This window comes from Electrona antarctica (assembly GCF_951216825.1).
Source record: "Electrona antarctica genome assembly, chromosome: 16".
Taxonomy (NCBI): domain Eukaryota; kingdom Metazoa; phylum Chordata; class Actinopteri; order Myctophiformes; family Myctophidae; genus Electrona; species Electrona antarctica.
This window is the reverse complement of record NC_136797.1, coordinates 30,670,464-30,687,231: the sequence shown is the minus strand read 5'-3', so window position 1 is coordinate 30,687,231 and position 16,768 is coordinate 30,670,464. Positions and strand designations below refer to the sequence as shown.

At 40.1% G+C, this 16,768-nt stretch overlaps 1 protein-coding gene across 2 annotated transcripts in view; it reads right to left on the bottom strand.

Annotated features, from left to right (window-relative positions):
* The window catches only part of brinp1 (bone morphogenetic protein/retinoic acid inducible neural-specific 1), a 262,147-nt gene that overhangs the window by 97,820 nt on the left and 147,559 nt on the right, over window positions 1-16,768 (bottom strand). The window lies entirely within an intron of this gene.

Sequence of the window (16,768 nt, the reverse complement as noted above, 5' to 3'; positions counted from 1 at the left end):
AGTGGAGCGGCAGTGGAGCGGCAGTGGAGCGGCAGAGGAGCGGCAGTGGAGCGGCAGAGGAGCGGCAGTGGAGCGGCAGAGGAGCGGCAGTGGAGCGGCAGAGGAGCGGCAGTGGAGCGGCAGTGGAGCGGCAGTGGAGCGGCAGAGGAGCGGCAGTGGAGCGGCAGTGGAGTGCCATAATCCCTCCACCTTCCCTAGCAGGTACCACCCCTCCCTTCCAGCAGCGCCGTATCTGATTGCCGGTGCCAGATAATGCACTCGCTCCTTCTGCATTGTAAGCGCTTTGCTATGCATAGAAAAGCACAATAAAAATGCATACTGCTTGTCCATATGTAGCCTACTGTATTACCGTATATGTTTCCCCCCCCCCCATTCTCCACTCCTGACCTCTTGCCCACCTGCTGCCCCCACTTTTGCCCTGTGACCCTTTGTGCTAGGTCATCAATTCTATGAATTGTGATCATGTGGAAGTAAAGCTATGCCACTTTAATAACCCACCAGAAAAACCCAAGTGATAACTGTAACATATTTTGAGATATGTATGATAAATTCCCCAAAGAACATTATTAAATTACTTCGCTACAGACATTACCTCAGCAATAAAATGACTTAAGTGTGCACAAACTTACGTACATTATCTATCTAATTTGACATCTGCATAAAAACGTTGGCAGCACTATAAAAGATCAGACAATATCTGGAATGTTTCAGTAAACGGGATGTGATTGCCTAAATGGAATGTGAGTGCTGGCATAATAGCTTAGCTGGTGTGCTCTGCAATTGTGATGAGCCAATAAAATGGATCTAATCAAAAACAATCTTTTAATTCACTTTAATCTTGAGGATTTGATGGAAGAAAGTGCGCGGGTGAGTGACCTGAGCATGTGTTTGGATCTAATTAGCTGTGTAACGTGAGAAGTTTTGCTGATGAGCCAGACTGAGCGCGGGGGGGAGAGGTTTGCATATAAACTCATTTGAATATACACAACATAGCAGTTGGGTAAGAGTTATACCCACCTTGCAGAACTACAACACTTAATACTGTGAATACATTTTGTTTTATTTTTAGGGCTGGGACTAACTGATTCATTTTGATTACTTAATTACAGAAAACATAACGCAATGAAATATATATATATATTCAACCAACAGACAACAAACCCCAGTGCACGCAATGGGAGAAGAAGCCATCAGACTGATTTGCGTGGCCCAGTGGTTTTGACATTGATTCACTAAAATCAATTTTAATTTAAATAAAAAATCCTCCTCAGGTCAAATATTGATATGCGATTAATTAATTACAAAGCCGCTAATTAGATATTTTTTTTAATCAAGTCCCAGCCCTATATATTTTTCCAATGTCTGATAACTGGTTGAAATTATCACCAAAAGCACATTCTTTATATTTACAAAACTCAAGTTGGCTTGGCATACAGTAGTAGTGGTTTCCTATAGTTTAAATGTTCTCCTCCCTTTTTCAAATGTCATTTAATTCATACCCACCATTGCTTTCCCCGATTTGCATAGAAGAGCTACGAAGGTCAACGCAGACATGCAGTAAAATGAAACAAATGCTACTGTCAATTCCCCAGATGCTGCTGATTGTATCCCATCTATTTGCTGCTGAACTGAATTTGCTAGGCAATAACTCAGTCATCTGCTAAATACAACAGCACAGTGATGAGGGGATTCCACCCATGTGCTGTGACTGCATTAGTTCATAGCTAACTAATATGACGCCATTACACTGTCTTCTCCCTAAGAATAGAGAAAAGTTTTATTGGAATGGCATAAATGCAGTAAATATTGACATGCATTGTAACACAGCACATGGTGAACTGCAGAGGCTGAACATATGGAAGAAAGAAATGAGACTCCAGCTCCTTGGAAATATACAACATGTGAATGACTTGAACTGAGACTTCAGAACCTGGACAGTTACATATATATATATAGTATATACACTGTGAATGACTTGATCAGAGACTTCAGCACCATAGACAGTTACAGTACATCTGTACTGTGATGAATTGAACTGAGACTGCACTGCAGCACCACGGACAGTTACATCTAGTGAATGACTTGAACTGAGACTCCAGCGTAATGGACAGTTACAACATCCAGACAAAAGGTGGTAATCAATCACAGCTGGTTCAGGTGTGGAGAGAAAACCATGCAACCCGTCTAGGTCTTTGTCTGTCAACCTGCCGTCCCTATTTCAGGCATGTCCTTATAGCCACAATCTTTCAAAGATGGGAAAAAGGAGGGAGATAATAAGAATTAAAAAGGTAGCAAATCTGCTTTTCCCCCCATTTGTTGTACAACAAAAGTATATAGTGATTAAGTGACTAACCCATATGAGTGACAGTAATTCATCATCTTCATCTTCAGTAACTTTCTGGCAGTCAAGTTTAGATGGTGTTAATCAGCATAGCAAGAACAATGTTTGATTGCTAGTATCAACCTTGAAATGGGAATCGGTTAACCATTTGATGTAGCCTACGAGGAAGGCTGGCACATTATGACAATGAATGCAATACAACTATATGGGATAATGAACAGTGAGGCTGCCATTATTGGAAAATAAACCCTGACCCCGGTGAAGCAGAACTGACCCAAGCATTATCACACCTTTTAAATGGTTACTGTACTCACAAAGTAAATCAATAACTTGAAACAAAATATTGCTTTACAGCATCCACTTCAATGCTAATGTAAATTGAGACAAGGCACTGGTCTGTTATTGAGAAAAGCTACTATCTAGAGACTCCAGAATACCTTAGTATAACTAATTCACTTTCAAATCACATGAGTCAATTAAAGATGAACATATTATAGGCAAAACATTTCAAACATATTGAAACATTGTCTAACATAAAAACGTAAAATGTGATATGTTGAAAGCTGGCAGGGCTTGCATTTTTTGCCATTTCCAATATTTTCAATATTTTCATGTGACATGCACCGTCGTACGACAAAGTACAAAATAAAGTGGTTACGAGAACTGAAAGATAAGGGTTCAGGAAGAGCCTGTGATTTTAATGGTCTTAATGGACTGGTATCCTCTTACAGTACATACAGTATCCTGACATGGATATATATTTTTGAATCAGATAGTTGTCTCATTAAGCCAGTTGGAACGGCAAGTCATACTCTCATGATGTGATGATTTGAATCAAATTAAATCCCATGAAAAATCACTGAACTAAGTCCAAACTATTGCACTTAGCATATAGCTAACATATGATGCAAATGGTATGAGATAATGATGTCAACACATACTCTGAAATGAACATACAAGTATCTTCTCCACATCAGAGCTTGTTGCCTCTGTGGAGACGCATCGTGAGTCTCGAGGGAGAGTGGCGCAGACGTCCCACGCAGTGAATTAGTCAGTACTTAACCCTGACACTTCCTCCTAGCCTCCCGTTTTCTCCTCTAATTACCATCTCTTCCCTGCCAGTAATTAAGTCGTCCCACAGCGGGGGCTGATTATCGTTAGGTTGGAAAGGGGAAGTGGCACTGAGTCCCTCCCCAGATCAGCCCCTGTTGATTCCCCCAAAATTGCAGCTGAGCAAAGGAGATCAACGCCCAGTCTCTGTTTCAGTCAAGTGTGCGTGGAGCCCCAGGAAATGTGTGTGTGTGTGTGTGTGTGTGTGTGTGTGTGTGTGTGTGTGTGTGTGTGTGTGTGTGTGTGTGTGTGTGTGTGTGTGTGTGTGTGTGTGTGTGTGTGTGTGTGTGTGTGTGTGTGTGCATGTGTGCCGGCGCATGCACGCGTGTCTAAAACGCAAGTGGAAATGCAAGCATTTAGGAGTGCATTGTTTTGAACACTAAAGCTGTTGACAATCATTTGGCCTAATCGCTGGTACGAATGATTAAAGTTAACCCTTTGATGTAGTGTTCAACTGTTTTATAAAGCACATTTTTAGTTACTGGGCCTACATCTTATTTGAACTCAACCGGACTGAGCACTTTAGGGATGTTTATGGTAAAAAAAAAGATAAGAAAAACACTACTACTGTAGATGATGGAAAATAAATGTATGATCATTCATTTTGTTATTATGATTAGTTCTAGTTTTATTATGCTAAAATATTTTTTCACAATCCCAATCCTTGAATAAACGGTTCAATCAGTCAGCTAACTACTGCACCACAAATGGCTATAGCACCTGCCACTTCTGTGGCTTGAGGTCCTCTGACACTCAGGGGAACAGACACTGTAGTACGCTTCAAGTGCATTTATTATAGAGCGTGGCAAGGGGTTACAAGCCAGATCAGATGGAATTGCTGTCATGACAGGGGCTCTCTCTTGAATGTCTGGGGATAACAGATTCATTCTGTGTGTATCGAGCAGATCGATGCACAACAGGTGTGGGAATCTGGATAGATTTGCTTGATTGGCATGGCTTCATATTCATATTCCACCCCATATTCATAAGAAAATGGTGTGGAAAAAACACCCTAAAAATGCTTTCCTTGGCTGAACCAGAATACGCCTGACCCAAGCTCACCCTCAGGCCCAAACAAAGGCGCAGAGAGAATCTGTAAGTATGATGACATATTGCTCAACACAGCAATCTGTATTCTGACCGCGAGTTGGGGGATCCAATCAAGACTAGCCCTGAAGAAATGGAAGATTTCCTGGCAATACTACTATTCGTGGGTGTTTTCAGCTTCCCAGCCACAGAGGACTACTGGCACCACGAATCATGTTTCAACGTGATAGCTGATATCATGCCCAGGAAAAGATTCAGGCTGTTATGCCGGTGCATTCAGTTTAATGATAATCAGCAATGCAATGACAGCCCACAAAATTAACCCCCTTTTTGAGACGCTTCATAGCCAGTGTGTCCTGATCCCATCCACCTACAAGCACAGTCTAAAAGCTAAATGTACAAGCTTGCAAAGCATTGCAAGGCCCTGTGAGCTGAGCTAGTAGATCGACTGTTTCCCGCGAAGAGATTCGGTGTAAGCTTGTGCTACCTCTAGGGGCCAAAGTACTGTTGACAACGTTAGCGTTATGCAAAACCACAGCACCAGGGGCTTTCAGTCTTCTTCTGCGACATGATTCACCAGTTTTAACTTGGAGTCAAGTGCATCGACACTGTCTGATCAAAGCGCATTGGCGGAGCTCCCCTGATAGCAGACAAAGAGCTGATTGCTGAAAGGATGTGGAGCTTTTGATTACAGGTCTGCTGAAGGGGAGATCGCAGTGAAATGGCTTGACAACAAACATGTCAACCCGCTGAGCAATGCCTGTGGGACTGGGACTGTCAAACGATGGAGCAAAGAGGCCCACGCACCGATTTCCGTCACATGCCCATCACTCATTCCCGCCTACAAGCAGCACATGGGAGGCATTGATTTTTTTTTGACATGCCGGTACGATTGCACAAGACCCCACACACCGAGTCAAGGTACAGTGGTATGTTTGCTTGGAATTGGATACATCCTTGACTTCTACAAGAGGTACTGGCATTCACCCACAGTTTGAAGCAAGTCAGCGTCCAAAGTTGCCCAGTCCATCCTACTCCTCTCTACCACACGCCATATAAGAAGAGACATTACACCTCAAGATCCTCATAACCACAACCACATGTGTGTTTTGACAACTGCGGACATTTGCTACTGCAGTGTGACAAGCGGGGGAAGATCAACCACTGTCCAAAGAGTGTGTTCAGATGCTAGTGTCAAATACATGGTTTTATTGTGTTTCTTCATAGCATATAAGAAATACAAAACTTTTACACCACCCCAAATATGAGAAACTGATTTACTTCTATAAAAGGTTTGCATTTGATTTGACTAATTCTACGTGTTTTGGTATTTGTAAATGCATTTTGATACACATGCTATTAGTCATATTCATTTAGTTTGTATTTATTTTTTATTAATAGTCATGATAGATATGAATAGAAATATATTTAAGTGTAGTGCATGCAGAATCTATGTAGATACTTGAACATAGACTTTTACTATGAGCCTACTTAAAATATGGCTTTATTTGATTGTTATTATTGCCTCAAGGGGGAAACAAATAATAAGGCTCCAATGTAAGATCTGGGGCCAGTCTGTGACATCAGTCCTCCATGATATCCGTCTATGTATCAATGACATATAGTATGACCCCGGATCTGGGCCCAATCAGAGAGAGCTACAGTATACTGCCTTCCATTATAGAAATCTATAAATGTGCAGAATCTCTGCATATCTTTCCTTTGTCAGTGACCAGTGCAGGGGTTAGCGAGAGGACAGGCACACACCTCTTATAGGTGGCAAGCCTCCTGCAGAGCCATGCCATAAAAATAAAAATGCTGGAATTACCCAGCCCCAATGGTTGTAAGTCACGAGTCTAACGTGACAGATCCGAAAATTGGCTAATGAAAGTCATTTTCTGGAAATAGAGAGACATGCAGTAATGTTAAAGAGAGAAGGGGCAATAGGGGAGTATGTTGTTGTGAGGGAGCCCCTGATTAGTTCTCACCTTCACACTGACCTCGCTGTCAGCCTGCCTGCCCTCTCTCTCCTCCCCCATTTTGACATAGACGCGCACACGCACGCACACACACACACACACACACACACACACACACACACACACACACACACACACACACACACACACACACACACACACACACACACACACACACACAGTCACACACACAGTCACACACACACACACACACACCTCTCACCCATCCTTCTCTCTGTCTCTGTCACTCATATACCTTCTCTCTCATGCACTTTTGGCCTCTCCATTGCTGTCTTGCTGCTTAATGGTGACTCAACTCCTTCAATATTTCTGTCTTCTCACTATACATCATGTCCCATCTCTCTTGACTTTCTGATCTCTCTCTCTCTCTCTCTCTCTCTCTCTCTCTCTCTCTCTCTCTCTCTCTCTCTCTCTCTCTCTCCCTCTCTCCCCCTCTCCCCCTCTCCCTCTCTCTCCCCCTCTGCGTGTGTGGCTGCTGCCCGCTGAATTAAACATTCCCCTCAGCCTGTCTCAGCAAATCTGCAGACTGCATCTAAATGACCGGCCCCTTTGCTCTATCCAATTACGGATGGCTCATCTTCCAAACTCATTCAGCAGAGGCCGCGAGTAGGACAAGAGATATGTATTGTCTCCGTTAAAAATAAACGTGGCCTAGATCAGTGCCCTCTGACAGGCATTATATTCAAACAGAACACATGAAGGAGTTCACAGAAAGCTCATTATACTGTACAATACTGTACAATGCTGAACAGTACTGTAAAGTAACACAGGACCCTATAAACCCTACAGTATATGCAGGGTCTATCTATACTTGGTCCACTCCTTTTTCGCCGGAAATAGCTATTCTCACTGAATGTTCACCCCCCCCCCCCCCCCACCTCCACTCCCCCCCCCTGAATAGGTTGCTTAAGGCTGCAGGATTGAAAATGCTGCATCCGTCTCATCAAAGCGGAGGTTAACTAGATGTTTGCATAATGCAAATATGTCCTGCATATCATTCACTAATGTCTAGTTCTGGTTCTGATCAGGTGACTGTCTGTGAACTGATTAGAGGAGAGACTAATTAAGCTGATGAAGAAAATGTTCAATTAGAGAGGTGCATAATCCCCTTACATTAAACAAATTGTGCTAGACCAGGGTGGCAAATTAATGAGGATGTCTTGTCTCTCAAACACCACAGCTGGGTTTATGCAGCATGTATGCTAAACATGGGGTTCGTTTAATTTCATGTCATGAACATGGACTTGTGAAGATCATACATCTCCAAGTTTACAACATTGTAGGCATGTAACGATTCACTCAACTCACGATACGATTCGTATCACGATATGAGGTTCACGATACGATTTTTCACGATATTAAAAAATATATATATTTTAAAGAAAAACTACCGTTTTTTAAATTTTATATAATTTATCTTCCCCCCTGAGATTTTTTATTTAACTACATTGCAAAAAAGTAGCATTACTTTTGACAGTGCAGAAACATAATTGCCTTCCTTGATGAGTATCAACGACCATCATCACCTGGGCACAGTCACAGACACACACAGCTCCCCTCTACAGTGCTCTACTACTAAAAGTGACACTTGAATATGATGGAATATGACTAAAGCAACAAAAAAATAATGAAAATCGATTTTTTAATTTCAATGAATCGATTCTTATCGTCGAGTTTGTTTATTTCTACACCATTGCAATAGTCAAGGATGCAATAAATAAAAACATGTATGATGATTTTGGTGTCTTTCTAAAACTATTCTGAGATGATGAAAACTTGTTTCTTTGAGAGCCATTTGTTAACATGGCTCCCAATGTTTAGGCTGCGATCAAATAGTGAATCAAGCTTTTGGCAGAGGTGGATAAAGGACCAAGTGAAGACTGAATTTAAACTGAGGTGGATAAAGGACCAAGTGAAGACTGAATTTAAACTGAGGTGGATAAAGGACCAAGTGAAGACTGAATTTAAACAGGTGGATAAAGGACCAAGTGAAGACTGAATTTAAACAGAGGTGTATAAAGGACCAAGTGAAGACTGAATTTGAGACTGTAAGTGTCCAAGTGATATACATATACATAAGTGTGAATACATAATTTGACGCAAATAAAGTATATTCATGAGGTTGGTTGAGGTTTCTGCATATGGCTATGCAAAAGATAATTTTCTCACTAAGTTTCTCACTTTGGATGAAATGTGATGCTATAATTAAGATTGCACTAAGAGTGTTTAACAGCACATCAAAATAGATGTGTTATAATATATGATGCCCTGCTTACATTCACACTATGTATTAGTTTCTTATTTATTATTTCTTTAAACTTCAGTAGCAGTTTTAGTTTTTTCCTATTGTGTATGTTACATAACTTCTGCAATACTGATTTGAGCTTTGTTCTAAATCTGAAGCTGAGCGCACACTAGGAGAATTGGGGAGATTTGGGGTTGGAAACAACCCTCTACACAATCGGCTTTCCCGTGCTTCAAGGCTGATCGGAAACGATTATCTGCCCAGATTATCCTGTCTTGTGAGGGGTTCAAAGATCCAATCTTAAACCTACAGATCTGCTAAACAGAAGAGCGGGCCGGCCTGATCAAACATGTTTCATATTTATTTGGATGATTACATCGCTAGTAGCTACTGTCCGAGTGGGATGGGAGTGAATACTAGACCAACTGGAAAACAAACACAGTGCTTAACATGATAGCCAGGTATTAAAATAATTCTTCAGCCACCGCCAGTGTATTTCAGTGCTTTTACCTTATTCTGTCGACCCACTGGACCCGGAGCGTGAACCGGATATAAACAAAGGCTAGTGGTGGACGATCATCTTTTATTTCAGGCGGAGAATACATTTTGTAAACGGGATCATTGGTTCTTTAGTTATGGGCCGTTGAATATATTGTTTTTCCCAAAAACACAATCTGGGAAAAGAATCCAAGATAAATGTATATCTTTTTTAATTTGATAACATTGAGGCGGATCGAGACAGAGTTTTCACTTCTGGTTCATTTCTGGTTGTATCCGTCTCCTAGCAAGCTAGACTTATTAATACGTTGGCAAAGAGTGCCCTCTGAAAAAAACACAATCATCCATGGCAGTTAAGTGTTGCATTTGTAATGACGCCCAGGGACGTCCATGGCAGTTAAGTGTTGTATTTGGAATGACGCCCAGGGACATCCATGGCAGTCATTGTGCTAACTCTATCAATGCCGCCCTCTAGTGGCGTCTACTGGCTATTACTGCCACGCATATCTCTCATAGCGGACCCTATTTGAGGTGACACCACCGGTAATCACCTACTTCGGGGAACACAAGCATTTCAGGCATGGACCTTATGGACATCTGAAGCGGCCCTGTGCGGCCTCCAATTCTTTTTATTTCCATGCCGTAACAAAACCAATCACTTCTTACTGTACAATAGTTTGTGCAACTGGAGGAAACCGCAAAACAATCCAGTCCAAACATAGTATACCGTTTTTGTCCGTTTTTGTCCTCCATTTGGACATCTGACTCTGAGTGATGCCTAAGTGTTGTTTTTCCACAGATCATTGTAAGAATTGATTTAAAACCCAAGACATCTTTTCAGTGTTTGATCAGTGGCTGAGGTTAGCCTCCCCATTCACTCACCACAACAACCCATCTCAACCCCTGATCAATGAGGGGCGTGCTATTTTCATAAACATTTTCATTCTAAATAACAACCTCCATCTCGCTCCTTTGATTACAGTGAAATGTTGATTTGAAGCCTTTAAAATGCATTAATGGTTACCAGATTTGCATTTATATTGGATTTTCCCTCAGCCACACAAGAACTTGAGATAGAGGCCCACAAACAAAGACCAAACAGTGAATGCGCATCATCTGAAACACATTCGACCTCATAATAGAGTACAAGCTACAGAGATGCTAGGCTGAGCAAAACAGGCCGTTGAGTTTCACCACTCACTCAAGCAGAGATTGATATGCACAGTCAATAACGATTCAATCTGTGGCAAGTAGTGCAACACACAGCAAGCATCGAGAGTGGCTGTCTTGTGTATGATGAATGCTATACAGGAAGTGCACACTCATGCATAGCATCTGCATAAAATGTTGAGAAAACGGTTGTTCAGCTTTGCGATTGCAATTGACAGCGACATGTCAGTGACAATTACTTACGCAAAGCTTTCTAATAATTTCTTTAAGGGACATAAGTCTAGGTGTAGAGGGTAATTGTTGGCCTGTGGGGTCTTTTCCCTTCAAATGATGGTGACCTTTTCAGATTACCCAGCAAGTGGCTGGCACATCCAAATCTGTGTGTTTGGCCTTCGGAATGAGGCACAGTGCCCGGGTTATTAAAGATGAGGGAGATTTGTTTGTTGCTGATCAGGTTGGCATTGTCCCGGCAGTACGCCTCCAGGGTAATCTCTCTTGATAAGAGAGTCGGAGAGGAATGGATGCTTTGTCTCTCCACAAATCTGATTCAGCCACTTTCCACCACTAAAACGCCAAGACAGAGGGAGCCCCTGGGGAAATTTACAAAGCGATTCAGTCCTCATTGCCGGTTAGAGTAGAGCATTTATTACTTTTTGACGTACTTGTTTGGAAGCCAGAAAGAAGTAGAACAACTAAAATACAAAAAACTGCAAATGGTCGCTTTGTTACTTCTTAAGGTATAATTGATTTAACAAAGAACTCCATGGCCTTTGAGATTGTCCTAAAACATGTTGTGCTTGATAAACACAGTAGTAGTTATATATTACACGTATTACTGAACATCACATCATTTAAGAGACTATAATTTAGACATTGACAAGCTACAGAGGAATTCAAAATCGAAAATTATATTCTGGGGTCTGTATGATTATTTACAGTGATACACTGAATGTTGCAGTGTTTATGTATATTCTCCTTAGTTGGCGATAGAGTGGTAGAGTGGCTTTCCGGTTGAAGTAAAGCAGATTGTAGCAGATCTACAAGCTGACAATGCATCGCGACACATTGTGAGCTTTTAAATGGACAAAATATATATGTATAGGGCTGAAGTGAGTAATGTATGTTTTGTAATAATAATCAAAATGTACAAATTAACTAGTAACTAAAGTTTTCAAATAAATAGTGGAGCAAAAGTACAATATTTGGATCTGAGGTCAAAGTAAAAGTATTGGAAATTGGAAGAGTAAAGTACAAATACCTCACAATTGTACTTAAATAATTGTACTTATAGATACTTTACACAACTGACCATTTAGAAAATACTTGCAAAAGGAGAGTATTATAGGTTTTTATGATTTTGTCCTTGCATGCCACTTGATAGACGTCTCAGACAACTTTGTCTCAGCCCTGCACATGTCTGACAGATGTGACTGCAGATATTACATTTTTAATGGTAAGTGCACTCTATTCTTCGCAGCATCCATTGAATATTTTAATTGTCCTGTGATGAGCAAGGCGACACCTTGTATTTATGGCTCAATTTGATGCCTCTATAATGGTTTAAAAAAGAGAGGGGAATGAAAGAGCAAAAACAAGAGAGAAAGTGGGGAGACACAATAGGGGCTGCTTTGTGCCCAGCAAACCCCCTCCTCACCCTCCACACACTGACGGCTGCATGATGTCTTTGGGATTTAGGACGCACAGCTTCTGAGATTCCTGTCTGTGTGCAACGTCCCAGTCAAGCTCCATATTATGCAAATGAGCTGTTTACTGTTCATGTGACAATATTAAGGCTGTCAAGGCAGCAGGGAGTTGGGCTGCAGTATAAGCTATCAACAGACACCCTGTTAAAGAGTTGCCAAATGAAGGTGTAAAACCATTCTTTCACATTCTCTCTCTCTCTCTCTCTGAGACCTTACGCTACACAGTGCAAGGAAATCAAAGTACATGACTGCGAGAAGGATGCTCCTAGATTTCAATTTGCAATACCTCACCAGTCAGCTGTAAGAAGATTTGCAATGCAAAGGCAAAGCAAACAGAGGCGGAAAAAGATACATATTTTGAATGTCATGACAGTTAATGCATGTCAAAACACACTGCTTGGCGCTAAGAATACATGAAAGTGTTGTAGCCTACTACAACAAGTAAGACGCGCAAACGCGGGAAGCGAACGCAGCTCGTAAATTGCAATAACAACAATTTGAATAAATTACGTACTTTTTAAGGTTTTTTTTAAGTTAAGTTTTTTTAAATAAAATTTTTTTCAAGTTATTTTTTTAGTGTGTGTATGTGTGCGTGCGTGCGTGTTTCTTTTTTAGGTTTTTTTTTTTTCAAGTTTTTTCTTTAAGTTTTTTTTTAAGTTAAGTTTTTTTTTAAGTTAAGTTTTTTTTTAAGTTAAAGGACCACTTCACCACTTTTCAACATCTCTTCATATAATTGGTCCTCACTAATGTTCATGATAAAATACCACCTTTTCTTCCTACTCGGTCTGTGTCTCATAGGAGGGCTTTGGGCAGTTCGGACACCCGTCCACCAGTGACATCATTAGGCAGATTTTTTTTTTAAACAAGATTTGTTTTCAAATATATTTAGATTTTTATTATCGTGAGAACGATGGCTTCAACTTTTGCATTGCAACATTTCAGGAAAAGAAAGCCTGCCGTTTTTAATAGCTTGGATTCACCATCGATGATGTCACTGGTGGACGGGTTTCTGAACTGGCCACAGCCCTCCTATGAGACACAGACCGAGTAGGAAAAAATGGTGGTGTTTTATCATGAACATTAGTGAGGACCAATTATAGGAAGAGAAGTTGAAAAGTGGTGAAGTGGTCCTTTAAGTTTTTTTTTAAGTTAAGTTTTTTTTTAAGTTAAGTTTTTTGTGTGTGTGCGTTTCTCCTTTTTAAGTTTTTTTTTAAGTTAAGTTTTTTTTTAAGTTAAGTTTTTTGTGTGTGCGTTTTTCCTTTTTAATTTTTTTTTTTAAGTTAAGTTTTTTTTTAAGTTAAGTTTTTTTTTAAGTTAAGTTTTTTGTGTGTGTGCGTTTTTCCTTTAAGTTTTTTTTTTAAGTTAAGTTTTTTTTTAAGTTAAGTTTTTTTTTAAGTAAAGTTTTTTGTGTGTGTGCGTTTTTCCTTTTTACGTTTTTTTTTTAAGTTAAGTTTTTTTTAAGTTAAGTTTTTTTTTAAGTTAATTTTTTTGTGTGCGTTTTTCCTTTTTAATTTTTTTTTTAAGTTAAGTTTTTTTTTAAGTTAAGTTTTTTTTTAAGTTAAGTTTTTGTGTGTGTGCGTTTTTCCTTTTTAAGTTTTGTTTTTAAGTTAAGTTTTTTTTTAAGTTAAGTTTTTTGTGTGCGTGCGTGCATGCGTGCGTGCGTGCGTGCGTGCGTGCGTGCGTGCGTGCGTGCGTGCGTGTGTGTGCGTGCGTGCATGTGTGTGTGTGTTTTTGTGTGTGATACAGCTGCGCCCTCTGGTGGTGGGCGGGTGGTGTTACAGCGTGACACACAGACAGACACACACACAGACACACACACAGACGTGATCTGCTGGGTCTCATAGTAAATGCTCACTGCGTTCGCAACAATGCATCAAGTCGTTTTAAAGCTGCTATAAGCAATAATATGTCAACATTTTAATTACTTTTCTTTTTTTATTCAGACAGCCAGCAATGGGTAGAACGCTCCTAAAAAAATGTAGTCTCTGTGACACATCTAGGGGCCGCAATCTGCATTCAAAGATTTTCCTAGAAGCTTTGTCATTGGTCGATTTACCTGTCTGCTTCCTGATTGGTTAGTCATTGCGACCAGGTTTTTTTCGACCAATGACAAAGCTTCTAGGAACATCTTTGAATGCAGATTGCGGCCACTAGATGTGTCACAGAGACTAAAACATTTTTCGGAGCATTCTACCCATTGCTGGCTGCATGTCTGAATGCCAAAAATAAGGTCATTCAAATATTGACATATATATATTTTTTTATTGTATGCCATTATTTGCTACTCTCATGAGCAAATGAGAGTAAATGACAATAACTCCATTGTTACTAATAAGTCATTTTGGTAAACATTTTAGTTTTGACATTTTCAAGGTTGCAAATCTCTTCTGCTGCACATTGCAGTGTTCTGCACTGCGTCTGACATGACTTATCAATCATGATGTTCTAATTGAAATAATCCCTGGGACTGTCTTGAAAGGTTTATATTTCTTCAGTGTTATCGATTATGTACGGTGTGCCTCAAACCTCAATTCTCAGGGCGATATCTTTGTACATGTTACTTCTTACTTCCCACATTAATCATTTGGATTGCATCTTCCTTCAATATGACACACAATGACTTAAGTAAATCAGTATACTTATGTGACAAATGTGAACTAAACTAAATTAAACAGAAATTGAATGCTTGAGATTGACATCTGACACAGTTCCGACACAGCTCTCCTGAATATTATTTAAAAAAACATCTATCATCATTGAGACCATTTTACAATTTTAGCCACACCATGTCAATGTAGCCGTTTTAAAAGAAAATATTTCTATTGATCGTCCGACACAGAGGAATTAATGATTGTACACCGTTTTCAATTCAAAGCAAATCTTCTCGGATCCATTATATTACACATAATGATAGACAGACCCAGAGTTCCGAGGTAACAGAACAGATACCGACCCGACCCGAGTGATTTTGATCAAAATTGATCCGACCCGTACGGGTTTCGGATCCTGTCGGGTATTTTCGGAATCGGGCAAGCAGTGGTTTTCAACCAGTGGTCCGGGGACCACCAGTGGTCCTTGAGAGGGTTCCCGGTGGTCCCCATCTAAATGATGGAGAGTTGGTACCAAATGAACCCTTATAGATCTTTAACTCTTGAGAGCGTAAAATCAAACCAAACGGACCCTTACGGGCCCATTTGGTTTCATTTTACGCTCTCAAGAGTTACATTATTGTTAAACATCTGCATTACTTAATTTTCAAGAAGTCTACACAATTAGAGAATGTAAAATAATTGTCATTTTGATTGTCTCTCCTATAGCACAACATCAATACAGCATGGAATTGTGGAAAGAAAAAATCCAACAATAACAACATATTATGTAGTTTTGGGTTGGAGAGGCTAAATCTCATCAAATGGTGGTCCGTGGCTCAAATGCCGAATAAATAATGGACCTTGAAATGAAAAGCGTTGAAAACCACTGACCTAGACCACAACTCGCTGTGAGGTGTCATGTCCTAATAATACTTCAATACGTCAAAGTAACATAAAACTCTCTCTCTCTCTCTGCCTCTCGCACGCACGCACGCACACACGCACGCACGCACGCACGCACGCACGCACGCACGCACGCACGCACCTCTCACTCACTCACACACTCACACACACAGCTAAGAACATGTTCACCTGGTGGAGATAAAGATATCATTGGGGTTTAGGGGAGGTCTAGGGTTAAGGCAACTTAATCTCATGGGGATTTGTATCATTGTATGATACCCTAAGCAGAACTTTTCATATAATATCCTATGAAAAGTGATGACTCTCTCTACTCCTCTACACAGCTTAGAAATACTGCCACACTAGACATGCAATTAAGCTCACTGCTAAATCATCTTCACAAAATGTTTTGCTTGAAGCATGCTAATTTTTTAAATGTTATCCAATACAGTACAGGGCAAAGCTTACAGGAACCAAATTTAGTATAGCATGGGTGTTTATAAATGGGTGAAGCAGACAAACAAATCGAGACAATTATGCTGTTATCTATCCTACATGCTGCATTAGCCCTCAGTTTCACTAAGATCACTAATACTGTCAAATAAAATGTGCCAAACAATTGCCTGACAATCAGGCTCTCTATATTCAGGTTCTATATATTAAAAACATGCAGTAGGCATGATGTGGAACACTACACGGACATAATGTTTAACAAGTTGAATGCAGCTCTAAAGACACATATATAGTTAGAAGCAAATGGTTGAGATGTTTGTCAATGTTTGTCAATCATTCACACTACAGCTGGCTATACTCTATAGCAGAGATTGCATGAGCAATGAGTATTACTGACACATTTAACCCATTTAGCCCTGACGTCGAAATAAAAAAAAACGTTCGCTCTGAAAGAATATATACCTATTCAAAGATTTGTGCCGCATTTTTACGATTTTTCAAAAATAGCAGACCAGCTTGTAGATCTGCTATTTTTCAATAGCTAAAGTATAACAGAATGCTTGAAACACCAAAAGGGGTTCCCGCACAAAATGGGTTAAAAACTACACACATGTATTTCTGCATAGCCAAATAATCTCAGACCATTAATAACATGATGGCAGATTCTCAAACTATTGTTTTGCACAAAGATTTTAAAATGTCCCATT